The 19,257-nt window shown below is 45.3% G+C and overlaps 1 long non-coding RNA gene across 1 annotated transcript; it reads right to left on the bottom strand.

The window, feature by feature from the left end:
• Window positions 1-761: 761 nt before the first annotated feature.
• On the bottom strand, window positions 762-19,042 carry LOC145658431 (uncharacterized). The gene is made up of 3 exons (XR_014123995.1): window positions 18,907-19,042; window positions 2,451-2,588; window positions 762-2,267 (listed from the first exon to the last, which is right to left on the bottom strand). It is a non-coding gene; the product is annotated as an uncharacterized LOC145658431 (long non-coding RNA).
• Window positions 19,043-19,257: the final 215 nt, after the last annotated feature.

Raw genomic sequence — 19,257 nt, 5'->3', positions numbered from 1 at the left:
TTCAGAGTGAAGAGAGACCAGACCTTGTGCTGTACAATCAAATAAAAAAAAATCGTAGCTAGTGTTCGAGCACATCAGAGTTGTCCTCCCACAGAGAGGAGCTGCCAGGCTTCCTCCCGGCGCTAGCCGTGACATTTCTCACAGACATCAAAAAGCGGTTCCATAGAAAACTATCAGTCGGAGAAAATAAAAGAACAATTTCTCTTCCAGTTACATTCATATTATTCAAATTCATCACTTTTCAACCTTGACGAGTCACATTTGAAGCACTCAAAAGTCAGAAGGCCACTGAACAGTCAGATGTTTCGCACATTCCACTACCCGCTGCTCCAGGTCCCTCGGCGCTCCCGAGGAGGGCATAATCTTTTGGGATGCTAAATTAGATTCAGAAGGTCATGTCGCTTCACGTCTCTGTCAGAAGATCTGGCATGGAACGCTGCGAACCTTCACCGTCGTCTTGTGTAATGTGGTTTCTCTGGCACCTCGCCTTCTCTGGAGTGAGTGTATGATTCTGTCAAAGACCCTTGTCACATATAAAGGCATCTCTGATGAATGCCATTCCTCCGAGAGCCCAGATGATTAGCACTCATGGCTTCTATTGTGTTGTACAGTGTGGTCTCTCTGGTTTTTGGTGTGCTTGTTTTTTTCTCTCTCTCTCTCTTCTTTCCATGTAATGAAAGGTCAAGATGGAGTAAACTTATGCTCCTTCCACTCTGGTCCTCAATCCGAAAACTTTGCCTATTTAATTTCTTTGAAAATGTTACAGTATTTCACCATTCATTATAGCATTTTACAGCATTAACTGTAAATTGTTGTATGACTCTGAATTCTATGCATGCTACAAATCCCACCATTTAACTATCAAATCCTTTAAGTAATGTTAATTAAAAAAAATGTTTAAAACAGTGTTCTAATGTTAATCCAAATTTCTGCTTCTACCAGTTGCTGAATTCTTTTTTTAATAAATTTGAATCTTTTTAACTTGTTGACACGTTTGACATTTCAGTGGAGAACAATCCTAGAAATAATGTTTGAAATATTCTCAGATGCATATTAGCCGATGAGTCATCATATGAAAAACTTGAGTTACACCGTTAAACACTGGGCTTTGTAATGTCACAAAAACAATAAGCACTGCGTAACTGCATAACATCTATAATTAGAAAAACATTTTACTGTGTCAATATGCAGAACCTTGCTGCTTGTATCACTATGTTGTAAAAAGATTGTTGCAGTGCTTGCTTGAGAGTGTGTGTGTGTGTGTGTGTGTGTGTGTGTGTGTGTGTGTGTGTGTGTGTGTGTGTGTGTGTGTGTGTGTGTGTGTGACACAAAGGTGGCCTCAGTCCCAGACTAACTGATTAGATGCAGCAGACTCTGGGAAAACTCGTTTTGTTTACAGAGGCAGTCAATGATTTACTTTAGCCGAACCAATTTGCTCATAAAATCCAGTGAGCAGAAATTTCACTTTGTGATTTTACAGCAAATAAAGCAAGAGTGTCAACAGAAATAAGAGGCGATCATACTTCATAACACCCTCATCCAGCAATGCCAGCGATGACCTAATGTAGACCGCACGTTACATTGTAGAGCATCCACCACACGTCCAGCTAAGAACAGACTATTTAATGGGCGATACAGCAATTCACCTAGCTGCTCATGCTAATAGATTATAATCCTTACACTGTTTAAAGTTGCCACTGCCAGCGGCCTAAACTGACTGCCTTTTGTTATCTCTGGCACCTGACCATAAGACCAGAGAGAGAGAGAGAGAGAGAGAGAGAGAGAGAGAGAGAGAGAGAGAGAGAGACAGTGACTGAGTCAGTAATGTGAGGGACTGAGTGAGTGAGCGAGTGAATGTCAGTGTCAGTGAGGGAACAAGAAAGCAAATGAGCGAGAGAGATGGAGACAAGACTGGATGGATTACCTAATACAGCCCGAGCGTGATTGGACACCGGGGTCACTAGCTAAGTTGCTTCCAGTTCGGCATCTGGCCTCTTAATTATTCATCAAGGTATTGCTTGGGATGTAACCTCATTTGGAGTGGGCTCCAGGGCAAGGCCATGTGTTGTTAACACTGCGCTATGATCAGATTAACCACAGGGAGGCCTGCCAAGGGGAGGCTGGGCTGGGCCGTCTGGCCTGGAGCCACAGGCTGGCTCGCGCTAGCAGGGCTGCAACTGGCCTTCTGATGCCCATTTCATGCTGGGTGGCTGGTGGGGGCAATTGTTGACTCTCATCACATTTCGGGCTCCCATCTCTGACCTGAACTAAGCACCGGGAGACAGAAAGAGAGAGAGAGAGAGAGAGAGAGAGAGAGAGAGAGAGAGAGAGAGAGAGTTGTTGTTGTCATGTCTGCTAAGATTTGGAAAGACAGAAAGCAACAGCTGAGCTCTTTAATCAGTTCAGGAGACCGAACATGTTGCTCCCTCGGCTTACGTGGCGTGCCATACCTGCCGAGGGTATACCGATCCTGCGCTCACACTCTCACCCACTCAGATGACGGCGGCAGGCAACAGGTGAGTCATCTGTGGACCCCAGCCAGGAGCGTCCAGGAACAGGACTGCAGGCTCTATTCCCTCCCCTGGACCCTGCAACCACAGAGCATTTCAGAAACGCACCAGAAAATACACAATGGCACCCCACTACAGGTTAATATGTGAGGGACGCACATTTTCCAGGCAGACGTGAAAAGTAGATGAAGCAGATTTTCACAAGGTCATTACTGGCCCTCCCCCTTCCTTACTAGCTGTGGCATGCTGGGATACTGCATGTGGCTTGTGGGCGTGGGCTTGGCATGTGCACGGGCTAATTAAAACCGAGTGACGCTAACGCGCCACCAACAGAAGGTGCTTTGGCATAAGGAGCTGCTTCCCATGCTAGTGTCCATCCAGAACCTGCTGCGAGAGAGCTGATTGTAGCTGTTGGTTCACACTGATCCTGGGCCAGCTTCCCTCACCCAGAATCTAACCCTTTACCCTTCTGAGAGAGACCATCAGACTGATCCAAGGTCAGCACAGCAGAATGAATTCTGCCAACACTGGATGGAGGCCAGAGAGGATTAATACTGCAGCGATGGCGTGAAGACACCACAGGGAGATACTGTAGCGTCAGATCACTGCACGAGAGAAGCGTGTTCCAGATCCCCGAGATGGGTTGTTTACATTTCATTTCCTCCTGTGCATGTTTGTTTGTGTGTCTGTGCTTTGCCTTCGTGCTGTAATCTAATGAAATGCTAAAAGTGTCTTCCTCCTTGTTTTCGTGGACCCTAGCTCCAGATGATTGTTCTACCATATGTGGACTAAGCCAACACACAGAGGCATAACAAATGTCACCCTTATTTATCTACCTGCCCCTACTCTTTCCTGCAAGTTATGAAACTCCGTTTCTCCGCCTCATAGGGAGACTCTCGGGACCACGCCTTACAGATTCATTTGATGGCTGTTTGAATCTTCCGGCCCATCTCTCCCATGCCGTGGGAGTGGGTGCGTTGGGCTGAAGTATGGGCATCCCTTGTGCACTGATCTCCCATCAACCCCTCTGTTGTTCACACCCCTGTGATGCTAATGAGCGATGCTGCCATGGTAATGTGTGACGGATGGCGCCTCCACACTGCTTTAGAGGCGGCCCTCAACCGTGTCATTTCCTGCTGCCCGAGCTGCTCGGCCTTCGAAGCCTGACACTGATGTCCACCATCTGCTCCACGACGAGGGGACAAATCGCACGCTGAGGCCTTCAGGTTTCCCCCTGCTGCCAATAAACACAAGCGATTCAATCGAGGGAGAAAAAGAGAGGGAGGGAAGGAAACAGAGTAGACATGTGGAACCAATCTAGGGGGCAGCAGAAGAAAAACAGTTCCAGCCCTGTAATTGACAGATGTTAACCCTCACCATGCCTGCACTGCTTGACAGCGAGACCAAAGGTGCTGATCTGAGATCAGTATCCTTCCTGCTTGCCGTTACCCTCCTTTATGTCCCACAGATCCAGAGATAGCCCTCATAACTCTTGAATATGATCCCCAGTAAGAGTCATGATGAGAGACAGATCCTACCTCTCGCCACCAGGGAACCCAAACGCACAGACCATTACCGTCCCTGTTACACCACTACATAGAATGCCCCCCCCCCCCCCCCCAGCATATGGTGCCGTGCATAATGACTACCAAAGGGCTCTGCAGCATGTAAATCTGATGAAAAAAGCAGAAGTCCTTCTGAGCTCCAGGAGACGCGTGATATTATACCCAGGAGTCCTAAGCAGATGTCCCAGAGAAGAGTAAGCAGATCCAGGGAGCATATCCTGAAAGAGTCCTTAGACAGGAAACACAGGCAGATGGAACATCCTGTGTCATAAATAGTGACTGCATTGTAAGCACACCAAAAGGACTTCTGCATCTTGACCTCACGAGACAAAGCCGGATGATTTGCCGGGCTCTCGGAGCATGCTGGATAATTTACAAACATGTGACTGTTCCGTTGGTCCACGGAAAACCATGTTTAGAACATGGGTTTCGAAAACTAGCCACTTCCTCTTCATGTCTGGGTTTTGGTGATGTACTAGGCAGAAATAGATCACAGATAACTGTGCTTTCGTGCCACATCAAAGACAACATAATGCAGCTGACGCACAGCAAGGATTCAGTGGGCCACAAACATTGAAAGCTCCTCTGAAGAGAGAAAGTACTGTGTGTGTGTGTGTGTGTGTGTGTGTGTGTGTGTGTGTGTGTGTGTGCGCGTGTGTGTGTGTGTGTGCGCGTGTGTGTGCATGTGCACGTGTAGGCTCACTTGTTCTTGAAATATCGTTTCTGCAGAGTATTGCCTGATGCTGTGTCTATACGCATGCTTCCATGTTGGAAGTTAATGGGCTCCAGTGACAACGTCCATTTTCCATTGGTGATATGCTGATGGGGGCAGGCTGGTGTGGTGCACCGTGTGTTTCAAATCAGGAAGAGCATTTAGCACACTGCCTCAATTTGGCAGAGCTGGGTGCCGCTCTGCGGCTGCCTCAGTTTGGCAGAGTCGGGTGCCGCTCTGTGGTGCCTCAGTTTGGCAGAGCCGGGTGCTGCTCTGCGGCTACTTCAAACTTTGGCAGCTTTTCTAAAGAGAAACTAATTCAGGGCAGGCAGTCTTCACAGCCAACTGTACTCCACTTTTAACAAGAGCAAGGTGCTTGGGGCATTCAGCTAGCACCATGGGCTTTTATTACAATTTGACAGAAGCTGCAGGGTTGTTAAGAGTTTATATATATAAACTCTTATATATATATATATATATATATATATATATATATATATATATATATAAAAAACTATTTTTTAACCAGCTGTGTCATTATGCAGAACTTTAGAGAAATAATGACTTGTATGAGGAAGTACTGTTGTACTTAAAGGTCTCAGAAATTTCGATTTCACTAGACATGCAGTTAAACTGCTCATCACTAATCCAGTTTTGGTAACTGATGGTTAACAAGGAAGTGAAGGGAACAGTGTCTTGCAAACATGTAGAATAAGGCAAGCGGCATATAATTGATGTCTGGCTGTCTGGATCTAGTTACACATCCATAAAAATGGATAGATATCATATTTTTATGTTTGTTTAAAAATAATAAATAAAGGGGTGGTCTCATGCAAAAATCTGCCTATTTGCTTATGCAAATTTTCTGGCTGGCTTGAATGGGTAAAGTTTCAGCCAAAAGGAGCCCAGACCGCCCTTTTATTTGCAAGTGACAAATGCATTGGCTTATCCCTCGAAAATTCAAATCTAGAATCTTTCTGGTGCAAACTACCTCTGCCGTTGCTATGACACTGCTTGTCAGTGTGAATAGCAGCTTGTATTGGAGCAGCTGACCACTGAATAGTTTCATTCTATAATCTCACTGATGAGAAAAATCGTTTAGAGAGATACTCTGATTTCGGAATAACAAATTGGCTACCCTGCCACTTCAGTTGCTTACAATACAGAATTACACTTTAGCTGTTTATAAACAAGTTAGGAACCTTCAAATATTTCTCTATGATATGGTATAAATGATGTGTTGATCTCCTTGAACAGCTATTTAAAGTGTTATTCTTTATTTTAAAAGACGTTGAGTTTATTTAAATTTTGCTGCGAAGAGACCTCCCAGTATACCACAGCCCAGTGTAAAATGCATCCTTAGAACCTTATACAGCAAAGTGATTGACAAATCAGCAGGAGATTTCTGCTGTTGTCAGTGTTCAAACATAATTTCTCCCGTGAAAAGCAATAACCTTTTTCCTCATGGCCGTGACCTCCTGCACGCGTTCGGATCTGCACTTTTTACTGCCGCGCTCCAGCTTTTTTCCGCCTCGCCGCCTTTTAAACAGACTGTAATATTGCTTTTATTGAGTGCGCTGCTCATTGTTCCGAGATATGAAGGTAAGCCGTGCCTGTACCGGAGAGAGCGCGGGCGATGAATCACTCAGGCGGCCCCCGTTCTTAACCTGACTCGTGGTAACGGCTTGTTCGGCAGGATATTCTTGGGTGTCGCTGCTCTTTTCAGTCGGTGCTCAGCGTAATAAAGCACAGAGCATTATAATAACCTGGCTGAGCGTGGCGCAGGGGTTCGAGATGTAATGACGCTACCAAAACTATGCATGGGGCAGAGAGCAGTGATCCGGCAGGATTATCTGTGGGGTTAGAGTGGCAGGCACTTGGGGAGAGGGACTTTTATTATGGAGTGCTTTATTGCTGACGGAGGAAGGGGCTGACTGACAGGGGAGGACATGCAATAAAACGCTGCAGTGAAATATTGAGCCCAGAGCTTCCTGTTGTGTAGTAACGTCAGTGACAGAATTACTGTGAAGGGGTGTGTGTGCTATCTGTGAATGTAATGTGCATATATAAACAAGTGGGTAAGAGACAGAGCAAAAGTGTGTGTGTGTGTGTGTGTGTGTGTGTGTGTGTGTGTTTGAGGCAGCGGCCTTAGGCAGAACTGTGAGGTTCATGTTAATATTCAGTGTGTTCTGTAAAATAAAACACCTGGATATCTACAGAGAACTGCGCTATGTGATATTCACTAACACATATTCTCCATTTCACTCCACACACACACACACACACACACACACACACACACACACTCACACTCACACGCCCACACACACAGGCACTATGGTTTATGTCCTTAAGAGATCAGACAGACTACTGATGAGGTTCACTCATTTTAAAGTGCTGTCACTTCTGTTTTTAGGACTAAAAGAGGCTTGGCTATAATTAAGTGACCCAAACATCTCCCATCAGTCCTGCAGGACTGGGGTGTCTGTGTACCCATCCATAAAATGAGAAAGAGTATTAAATCAATGTGATCGCTGTTTTATTGAGTTTATATCTCTCCACCTTGACTGAATAAATCAAAGTAACACATTTGCACACTGGTCAGCCCAAACTCATCAGTGCCAGGTGTGTGTCTGCCATTTGAGTGTGTGTGCGCGCATGCGTGTGGATGTAAAAGAACTAACTAAACAGAATGCTGACAATCATGGACACACATTGCCAAGGCCAAACCTCTCTCCTGATCCCACTTCACACTATGGGGAATTAGACTCTACCATCTAGATGAAGACATGAAAATTAATGGGGTTGTTATGGTTGAGAAAAGTATGTGTGAGTGTGTACGTATGTGTGCGCATGTATGCATGCTTGCATGTGTGTGTATGTATGTATGTGTGTCTGTGTATCTGTGTGTCTGTGTGCACCCATGTGTTCTTATTGTATACCGCCATTGAATGTGCAGGCGTGTGAGAATGTGTGTGTGCTCTCTCTACATCTCTTATTACAGTTGCTTTGGCAGGCTGACTGTGGGTAATGGACGCCAAGCTGTCAGGGAAATTTGTAGCTGTCTGCTTTACAGGGGCTCTCCATTCCAATCAGCAGCTGTCAGCCCAGGCCCGGGCGGATATTAATGACGCCCACTAACCGCCTCGCAAATTCTCCACGCTATTTGGGAGCAGCCATGAAACAGGGCTGCATGTGCAGAGGCAGGCTAATGATGAGAGCCTCCAGCAAACCACGCTGGACACCCGCAGGCGCTAATGTACCACCCTCACCCTGGTCTCCCCCTCAGGATTAACACTAGAGCCAAGGAACTTGACGGTGATCTTTGGAGGGCGTTTACAGGTGAGCGCCCATCGTTCAACACTGATTAACTGTCATGTAAAATATAGTATGGGACGGATATAATTGGTGGAGGAGGGCGGTAAATAAGGCTCCCCTGGCTGGGCTAATAGAAACCTTCACTGGGAGCTGTAAATGGGGCTCTGACAGAGGAGGCATGTGTGGGCTAGCTGGAGGAGCAAGGAGCATGCACAGCTTTAAAGGGGCTTCTGGGAGCAGCTGACCAATAAATCCTTCAGCCCTTGGATGCGAAGAGGCAGGGGCGGAGCTATCTGCACTGACACCGGCCCACTCAAGTGTCTGATTGGTGGGAAAAAGGATTGGTGGCCCATGCGATTGGGCAGTTCTGCACCTGCTCCTGAACATGCTAGCAACCAACCCTGCTGGTTGTTAGTCACTGCTGAGATTATACTGTGTAACCCATGCGGTTAGAGCCTGAATTTATTTCAGGATCAGCTTCTAAAACTACGCTTGAACTGAGAGTTGAGTAGAATACGGAGTTCTTTTTATTTTAAGTATGACATGTCCTTGGCATTCACAAACTCACATCATTGACGTAGTTCCCCTTTAGCAGATCCTGTGTGTTCGCCTTTGTTGCACCTTTACTTTCATCACTCTTCTTACAGTCAGCGCTCACCCGCGGCTGTACAATACAATTAAGAGCATCGCCGGCGGCCCCTACACATTCCGGACCCACACCAGGCGCTCGTTATGCTCTTAAGAGCTTTAACGAGCCATTGTCTGCGGATTTTGTCCTTTACCAGGCCTTGGAAGCATGCCAGCAGAGACACCTCTCACTTTCAGCCTGCCAGCCAGTGAATCACTGCATGCCCATTCTCTAAAGCAACATGAAGGAGATGAGCAGTATGTCTTAAAGCAGCAACAACCCGGGCTATGTTTGGAGGCAGGCTTAGTGCATGAACTATACTAAGACAGGTAAACACAACTGCATCTAATCCTGCCTTATGCTAAAAGCTAAGCAGGTGAAATGTCAAGTGTTAAGAGTGGCTACTTCAATGGAATGAGGATGTTCATAAAGCCCTTAACGCATAAGATTATTGCAGTTAATCCCAAAGGAGGAAATGATATGGGAACAGATCTGCTTCAGAGCTGGATACTAGAACTCTGAGAGCAAAAGAAACATGATGGTGCCTGTTGTTATTTGCATGTACTGCAGTAATGGCGATGAAAGATTCTCCCGGCCCACTCGTGAGTAGTCAGGGCAGCTGAAGGGGTGTTTATGCTCATGGCATGCAGCACGGCGGTTTCCATGAATGGTCCTTGTGTTCATGCAGGCGTAGAGGTGCAAGGTAGCAGTGCCTGCAGGCTTGCAACGCCCTCTCCCACGCCCAGCTTCATCCAACAACCCACGCTTCTAACAAGGCACAAAAACACACACACCACACGTCAAGAATGCAGGTCTGGTCGGTTCTGTTTTGGCAACAGCCAGATAAATGGTGGAAAACAAACAGGTACGACGACAGGCAGCAGCACATGGAAAGAGACCATTCGTAATGCTGAGGAGCAATGCAGCAGACACTGATTTAGCTTTGGCTTTAAACCACCCCTAACCCTTACTACTTTACCCCCCCCCTCCCCCACTCATCCCCCGTCTGCCCGACCTGCCTCATTAAGGCCCACTCCACTCTCAGGAACTGCCAACACACACACACACACACTGCGCAGCACCTGGACACAGCGTCTGTGGCCAGCTGTGTGGGAGCAGTTCTCTGTCTGTGTCATGTCACACAAAGGCAAGCCACCTGCCCTTACCTCTGGCTACCTGCACTCAGGAGGCTGTGACCAAGTCCATTACCGCCAGTGTGTTCAAACAACGGGACGGTTTGCCGCGCCACCACACACATTCTTAGTTGAGGACAATTTGTGTTCCTCAAAACTGCTCACATAACTGCAGTCATTAAGCAAAAGTAGTCCATTACTCCAGGCCTCACCCAAGATACTGGTTACACTGCAGTTTGTTTGCATGCAAGCGTCTATAAATCTCCATATACGTGAATGGTCTTTTTTTAAGAAGTTATCTCCAGTGGCTACTGCGTGCAGTTGTCTCTGGCTTTCTAATCTAAACACAGTCAAAATGAAGAAGAAAGGGGTGGAGGGAAGGAGTATTGCTCAAATCTGGAAATCTTACGTGTGTGTGTGTGTGTGTGTGCGTGTGATCTACGTGACGAAGTGCAGTGACTGGCCCAGCTATGTCACAACATCATTAGTGAGGTATGTAAGCTCAGATTTCATCAGATCCCACAACTATCTCTCTAACGTTCCATAATCATCTCACACCTGTTTTCCAACCAGCACACACACAAGCCCCTGTAAATCACCTCTTCAAAGCCTTCATTTGTTCAAGGCTTTAAATGTTGACAGTGGCCTCTGGCGTAAGCAGTCAGCTGTCACAATACGGTCAATAAATGCTCACTTTAGCATGACTTGATGGCCTACTATTGTGAACAGGGATTATGGCAGGTTCCAGGGTGCCAGGGTGCAGACGATTGTCAGGTGGGAAGGCCACACCCATGTTTTCTCCATTGTAGGGATTTCTCATGCATGGTTGGGCACTGATTAAATCTAATCTTCATTCCATCGCCTTTTTGAGTGTGGAATCTAAGCAGAACTATTGTTAGTTCCTGTTACTTCAGCATAATTAATGTCTTCTTTCATTACTCTTTATAAGGTATGGCGCCACATATTTGGATGGATTTAAACCACAAGGATTGTAATTCCTTTTGGGGACAAATAATTGCATCACTTCCTTTTTCATGTTCTGTGGTTGAAACACACACACACACACACACACACACACACACACACACACACACACAAAAGCCCAGTGCTTTTCATCCAGCCTTGACCAATGGCAGCTTCTCTGTAACGGTCTGTAAACTGATTGGCTGCAGTTTGGGTCCCAACTCCTGGCACAGTGGACAAATCAATAACAGCTAGTATTAGATGAACAGTATTAGATAAACCAATAAACAAAAAAGCAATCCGTCACTTTATTGCATTATTAAACTAGATCAAACTAGACAAAGTGCATGCAGGATAAAAAAATTGCAGTGTCTCAAATCACGCAATATGTAATTTATTCCTAAAGTATTCACTATGTGCTCTACTTTCTAGTACCTGGACTTTGCCTGGGTAGTAACATCTCAAATCAGAAGCTAATGTTTTGTGTTAAACAATAACAAATTACTCTGCGGTGCGCCGAGTTCCAAGTCATCTGCTTCAGGAGCACATCTCCCATCTTAAAACTAAAGGTTTGCCCTGAATTTTTCACCCCTGATTTGCAACTATATCACATAGAAGCCCAAATACTGAAGGGCAAGGTCAACAGTGTTCATTTCGGGTGCTTCTAGTATATCGCCCACGTATTAACAGTACACTGCATCTCACTGCAGTTCTCAGTAGGAACAAACTATTGATTATTTATTGATTTGTATATTTCTTAATTGATTTATTAAGGGATTACTAATTTGTCAACTGATTTATTGATTGATCACATGTGTGGAACAAATGGGTTTCCATAGAGGGCAAAGGTGAAGCTGTTGGAAGAGACTGCCATGGGCCGTTTTTAAAAGTAATATAAAATTCACTTCTTCCAATCTATTACAAGGAGTAATATTACATTTGGTGGTCTAGCCACCTTCTGACAATTACACGTATTCCCTAGTGCTCTCATTCAAAAGAAATCAATTTGGGCAGGCATTCATGAACTCCCATTTCATAGTTCATATCACATTTTCTGATCCTTATTATGGATATTGCTGGGTGCATATGTGAAATAGAAATGTTTTAGAGGAAAAAAAAAAAAAAGATTAACATACGCCAGGCATCAGTACACTCCAATACTTGAGAATAGTATCTGCAAAAAAAATGTAACAAGGAAATAGGCTATTCATCATGCATCGAATTCATTTACTTAATATATTATTATATTACTGATTATATTATATTACTGATTACAATGTTATATTGCTGATGTATTATTATGTATTCCATTTAAAAAAATAAATATTTAAAAATCTTGTAAGCAGTATTTTGAATGTACTAGTATCATTGTATTAATAATATATTACCACACTGACAAATACGAGGTCCTAAGACATGTCCAGCAGTACAGCGCAGCCGTGCAGGTCTACTCCCACACACGGTACAGCGCAGCCGTGCAGGTCTACCCCCACACACGGTACAGCGCAGCCGTGCAGGTCTACCCCCACACACCGTACAGCGCAGCCGTGCAGGTCTACCCCCACACACGGTACAGCGCAGCCGTGCAGGTCCACCCCCACACACGGTACAGCGCAGCCGTGCAGGTCCACCCCCACACACGGTACAGCGCAGCCGTGCAGGTCTATTCTCCCACACAGTACAGCGCAGCCGTGCAGTTCTACTCCCCCACACAGTACAGCGCAGCCGTGCGGGTCTACTCCCCCACACAGTACAGCGCAGCCGTGCGGTTCTACTCCCCCACACAGTACAGCGGCAGCCATGCCGTTCTACTCCCCCACACAGTACAGCGCAGCCATGCCGTTTTACTCCTGCAGATAGTCGGCGTGCAGTCAGTCTGCACTCATCCAGCTCTGTTTAGGACATGGGACGAAGGAGCTGGATGATGCGAGAAAGTGGAAGAGAGTCGGTCATTTGAGCTCACGCTCCAACTGTGCACGGCCGTCTGTGGATTTCCCTTCCAGAGTTGGTGGGGGGGTGGAAGTAGCCTATGATTTGTCGGTTTGGCCCACCACAGCCATTGCCAACCACACATCCTGTGGGTGAGACCTGCTCCACGGGGCAAATTGGTTTACTTTACCCACTATGGTCTCCTCAAACCTAAATTACAGAATGTTATTGCACCGTTGTTATTTGTTGGAATAATTTGTCTGTTGAGTTGGCACTTGTGAGCGCTCTGCTTAATTCACATGCTTTAACAGCTATTTGGGAGGTTCGTTGTGTCACCATGCAAGGTAGGCATTTAAGAACACAAAGACACCTTTCACCTGCCCCTGAGAGCTGCCTTTTTTGGACTCATGGCTGAAACTGTGAGAGAGGTTTGAAAAAGACTTTATTAACTAAACAATTCTTTATTAGGCTAGAAAACTCTACTGTTTACCTATTTGTCACCAATAGCCTGTTACATAATCAGTCTAAACTAGTCTCAATTAGTAGATTTTGGAAAACGTAATATATGTTGATTGTTTTATTTATTTATATACTAATGAATTACTTAAGCAATTAATTAAAGAAAATCAAGTGAGACAACTGAACAAACGTACATCCCTAAAATTTGTGTCAGAACTGCAAGTGTTGTCTGTAATCATCACTCATTGGCAGATACATATTAACTGGGTCTTCTCATACTAATTGGGTCTTCGCACCTTACCGTTTTTATGACAGGTAGGCTGGGCTTCCTTAAAGCATGTAGACTGGAAACATTAACACGCAAATCAATAAATAAAAATTTAGGGACTGGCAATAACAGTCTAGTCATGCAATGTAAACATTCCATACAAACAAACTGAGTAAGAGGACATAACCTTTATATTTCTTGTTTTTTTATGATGGATGTAGGGAATAAGGCTCTTCCAGAGAACTGGGATAGGCACCTCATTCCTTCCATCTTGCTCTGAGCTTTGCTTGAGGTCATAAGAATGCAGTGGTTCCCTCTCCAACCTGTTTTAACAGTAATGCTGCCATCACCGCCCATAAATGCTGCCATCAGCACCAACGACCTCAGGGCCAGGCAACCTGCATTAACCCAGTTGTGGTGCCAACCCCACACATTTTTGCCAGTATGAGGAAGTCCGAGGATCAGAGGAATGGGGAGAGGCGCCATTTTGCGGCTAGGCTACTAGTGTCTTGTGGAGTTGCCAGTGGTGGAGACGGATGGATTATCTGACTTTATTAGCTGGCAGAGCAGCTCTGGAGCTGAGCTGCAGAGAGCGAGAGAGAAGAGGTGCAACACAGTGCATTAGAGAGGCAGCCAGCGAACACAGAGCGGGGAGGGGAGGATGCAAGACTTCTAATTAGCATTCATTAACAGTGGGGGGAAAGAGCGATTATGGTCTTTAAGAAGAGCATTAAGCCAACGCTGCCTTTTTTCATGTCAGCAAATCTGAATTGGAGCAGTGTGTTGCCACATCAAAAACTGTTGTGCTGACATGACTGGCTCAGGGTGTGTGTGTGGGGGGGGGGGGGGTTGCATTCACTAGTGATCTGAAATGATGTTTGGTTTTCCTTTGTTTTGGTTTTTACACAGCCCACAGCTTTGAGCCTGATACTTTCCTCAGATGCTAAGCTTGTTGATCTGTATCGGACAACACAAACCAGCCACAAAAGAAGGAAAGGGTCAAGAATCAACAATGCCTGTTGATGCTGCTTCAATTCTGATATATGGAACAGCTCAAACACAGCGTAGTTACATATAGACGTGCCCATTGTTCAAATTAGCCTTCCCTGCCTTTAACATATCCAAACAAATTGTTGAAGCTTGGCTCAGAGCAAGGAAAAATATTTTCATTTGCCAGTGTGTTGACAGTGTCCCAAGGCCTTGAGGAAATTGCTACAGTGGTATATAATGCTGAGTGAAGCCTGTTCCCAGACGGTCAATATTAGTCTGTTTGTTTGCCAGGGAGGCCTATAGATTAAAAGAGACAGGCTCACAAGCTTCGTCTAAACAGTTAGACACTGTCATCAAGTAGTCAGTCTCTGCCCTTTATTCACATTCTGTAAAGAGACGTAAGTCAAACATTAGTCAGCCTCTTGTTGTTATTAATGCGTTCACCCTGTACAATCAGTTGTGCGCCATGTTATGATTCACGCATAAAGCCTTCAGTGTTTGTATGGTGTCACGTGATGGCTCTGTTGATTCTCCCAAATCAACTGTTTGCACAGCTCCCTGTATATAAAGCAGCCGTGATTGGGGAGCGGATGTGCTGTTATGGACGCACAGGTGGTGCTGGGTGTGGGGACAGTGAATCACTTGCTCCAGTAAAGTCTGACATGGAGCTGTTCTGGAGCTGTGTGACCTCTGACCAATAAGCTTCCCCTGCGGCCCTCAGACAATGTAGTCCTGGTAATCCTGGGCTTTTACTGATAACTTTGTGTAAATATACAGGATTAAGACAGAAGTTCCTGATTAACATGTGCTAATAAAAAAAAAAAGACTTCCTACATCCTACTTATCTCTCAACACGCTGCCCCCGCAAACAGTCAAGGTTCATAGAGACGCACTTAGGAATGAGGCATTCTTCTTTTTCGCTCACACACACACACACACACACACACACACACACACACACACACAGAGCTCTCTCCTCCTCCACTCCTAAGCCTGGTCTGTGTACTCAGCTAATATTGACTCTCCTGGCTAACACTGCCTCTATTGAGCCCAGCCATTCACACTAATGTTTGACTAGCATTAGAACATCATTGAGATAACAGGCGAGGCGAGGAGAGGCTTCTGCTAGGGCCACACTGCTAATGAAGACCAGGAGAAGAGCTCATGACAGAGGCCTGCAAAGGAAGAGGCACCTGAAGACGGACGGCCCCTTTACCCCTTACAGTATTTGCGGTGTTACAAAGCTTATTCACAAGTGTTTATGTGCCAGGGCTTTTCCTTTCAGCAGTGGAAGACAACGCCACGTTTGCGGACGCCCTTGGGGGCGGGGACAGACCATCCGCTTGTTAGCGTTTTCTCCTATTTCGTCCAATTGTCGGATCATCTTGGCAGAACACTCGCTCCAAAGGCATTCCGACAGGAGCGTTTTGGACTGCGAAGCAGCGTTTTGCTGGGAGAGCAGGCCCTCTGTGTGGGGGTGACTCATTTAGCTCCCCCAGTTGAGCTTGCACAGCCGTAGCACAGCTCATAGAGCTACTGGCCTGTCACCAGCAGAGGGGAGAAGAGCCTGCAGGGGGTGGTATGGGTCAGACCTGCAGAATGCCTGCACACAGAGGGCAGTGCTGCCATCTGGTGGACAAGTGTAGTTTCTCGCCCGCTGCTGGCGCTTCTTCACATCATGTTTGAACTGCCTCAGGTTATACTTCCAAGGTTATACTTCCAGCTAAATCAAGCGCATACAATGCAAATGAAGGGGAGAAAGAGTAAAAGAGAGAGAGAGAGAGAGAGAGAGAGAGAGAGGTAAGGATAGCAGAACAGCCACCTGAATTTCTGCCGTTGGAGGCAACAGGAGATGTCAGCATTTTATTATTTTTTTTCTAGTATGGGAAAAATCTATGCTGTTGCTGAGGGGTAGGACACGGGCATGTAGTAAGGGGAAATATTCATGCTGTTTTATCGAGAGAGAGAAAGAGAGAGAGAGAGAGAGAGAGAGAGAGAGAGAGAGAGAGAGAGAGAGAGAGAGAGAGAGAGAGAGAGAGGAGTAGTTAAAGATTAATCATGTAATGTTTTCTTATCGTAATGCTGTTTAAACTAAAGATGGATAATAAAAGATGTTAGGCCAATTTCTGGGCTAATTATACATTGTTAACTTGACCTTTGAAGAGAGATACTGGCTGTATGTTGCTTGTGTATTTTATAAGTCACTGGACAACATGATAACATGGGAATGGTCTACAACAGCTGTAAATCAGTTCAAGAGATTGCTGTTTAACTTGACTTTCTGAGGTTACCTTTATCATCTATAAATCCACTGGTTCTGAATGTCTCTGGGTTCAAACAGGACAGCCCAAACCCAATCTGTAAATACAGCACCACCAGCAGAATGTGGGGTGCCCCAGTAAAGCTTTTGGGTGTCTACTGATTTCTGTGAATAATGAGGAATGAGCCTGTGTATGGGTTAGACTGGAGTTGATATGTGTCTCAAAAAACGGCCCAGTTTTACTTACACGTCCACAGTATAGCACATACCATAATACTCGCCCGACAATAAGCCCATTGTTTGCTATCAGCACTCTCCATCTCTACTCATAATTACCTGCCTTGTTTGCACATGGCACACCGAAAGACGGAGCTGTGTGTCATGCGCTCATGGTGAAACGTTTCCTTGTTTTTTAATGTGGTCCTAACAAGCCCTGGCTGACATGCTGCTAGATAAATACGGGAGCTAGCGTAAAAGTCCAGAATTTCTGGTGAGCTAAAAGGTCTCTGGTGCTCCTCACAGGAGGAGGAGGAGGGAGAAGGGCGTGAAGGCTACATGCTGCTCTCCCAGAGAAGATTTTCAACTCATCAGCCAACATAAGGAGCTCCCAAGATCTGGACAACCAAGCAAAGACATTTCTGAACCATTCAATTTCATCTCTTTACACACACACACAAGCACACACACGTCAAAGAATGGTATCACCTCGTCCTAACCCTTGATGTATTGTCTATCGATTGCAAGAAGTGCTTCGGGAGATGCGATGGAGGCCCTGGTAGGGAATTAGTGGGGTCTGTGATGGATGTGTGGGGCCTAGTAGGGAAATAGAGGGGTCTGGTCCTGACCTGCACACCAACACGGACTCAGAGCTGCTACTTTCCTCTGCTGCAGGTGCTGAGCGGCACCTGGACCAAAACAAGGGTTAAAATAACTTGTTTATATCTAAATCCATAAATGCCCTTTGGTGGGTGCCATTTAAATTTGCATGCACTTTGCAAGCAGTACCACGATCACTCTGGACATTGTCATGTACTTTTCCAGTTTACTAATGGGTTTCTCTCTCTTTTAAGAGCTTTTATTTGAAAAGGAGGAAAGCCAATGTTCTGTCATGGCTCTAACACAGAGATCTCCTCCAGTGTAAAGACAAGTAAGCTAGCCGTGTTAACCTGCAGCACTGGTCTGTTAACAAACCATGTGACGCTTACCTCTTTAGCATGTATTCTATTACTGTGACCCGCCCCCATGCTGTCACTCACTGTATTCAATTTACTCTCCCAGTTAGTGCTAGTAAGCACTAGTAATTTAGAATGACACTGTTTTGTAGTGTAAACAATTGCAATGCATTTTCAGGGAACAATGTGTTCTTACCAGTAGACAGTCTGTCAGTCAGACAGGTCTCATCAAACCATGTGTTTACAGAACAGCCCCCCCCCCCCCAAAAAAAAAACAAACAAAAACAAAAAAACAAAAAAAACAAAAACAGGTCACATCAAGGAAAATAGCTTGATCACCAAAGATGGTAGCTTTTGTATCTAGGCAACAGATGACAACATAGCATAAGCAATCATAGCCACACTGATGAAAGGTCAAAATATGGCTAACCAAATAAGCCAGATAACAGGTTGTATGGAAGTGGCATCACTGTGGTCGCATAATTGACTTGGCTCTTGCATGCTGTCACTGTGGAGCTCACAGCTTGCCTCACAGGCAAATGAAGCACTGTTTGAGTCCTCGTGTAAGTTAATTAGACCTGCAGAGTCCTGTTATCACTTGATCTAACAGATTTAGACATGCAATAAACATAAGGCATGAAATGCCAGGAAATACTGTTTCTTAACCTGAGGGTCAGGACTGTTAAAAACAGACTGCCAGTTGGAATTGCATATTACAACAAACTTGTTTTTCATAAACCATTTATTTCTCTTTTTTTAAAAAAATGATTTCAGCTACAGCTATCACTAATAATCATTGTAACAATAATTAAGGAAAACATTTATCTGACACTTTCATCCAAAGAGACTTACAATTATGACAACTTGAGGGTTAAGGGTCTTGCTCAGGGGCTCCACAGCATCAACTTGGTTGAATCAGCAACCTTCCAATTACAAGTCCAGTACCTTAACCACTGAGCTACCACTTTTGTTCATTTTATGTAAATTATTTGCACTCACAGTTTTCATTGAAGACTGCACTAGTCCAAAACTTCTCACCTAAAGTCATCACAGCACCTGGGCTTGAAATCGTAACTTGATCCACAACCATAATAACTGGATGGTACCAAAAGCCCCTTCTAAACGAGAGCGTAGACTCATGGTGGACCTGGAGAAAGTGAGTCAGCAGATATCAGTCATGGCAGGCTGTCACCACTGTGAGGTCACATGCCAGCACATGCGCTGGACCTAGACATTGAAAACAAACAACTGGAGGAGGTCGGAGCTCTGCCAGGAATACTGACTTGGGCATGGGGGAAGCCAGCTCTCCCACTCATTATGGTGTGCAGAAAAGATTTGGATTTTGGAAGA

The sequence above is a fragment of the Electrophorus electricus genome, chromosome 6 (genome assembly GCF_041902795.1).
Source record: "Electrophorus electricus isolate QZ-2024a chromosome 6, ASM4190279v1, whole genome shotgun sequence".
NCBI classification, from domain to species: domain Eukaryota; kingdom Metazoa; phylum Chordata; class Actinopteri; order Gymnotiformes; family Gymnotidae; genus Electrophorus; species Electrophorus electricus.
This window is presented reverse-complemented; position numbering and strand designations above follow the sequence as displayed.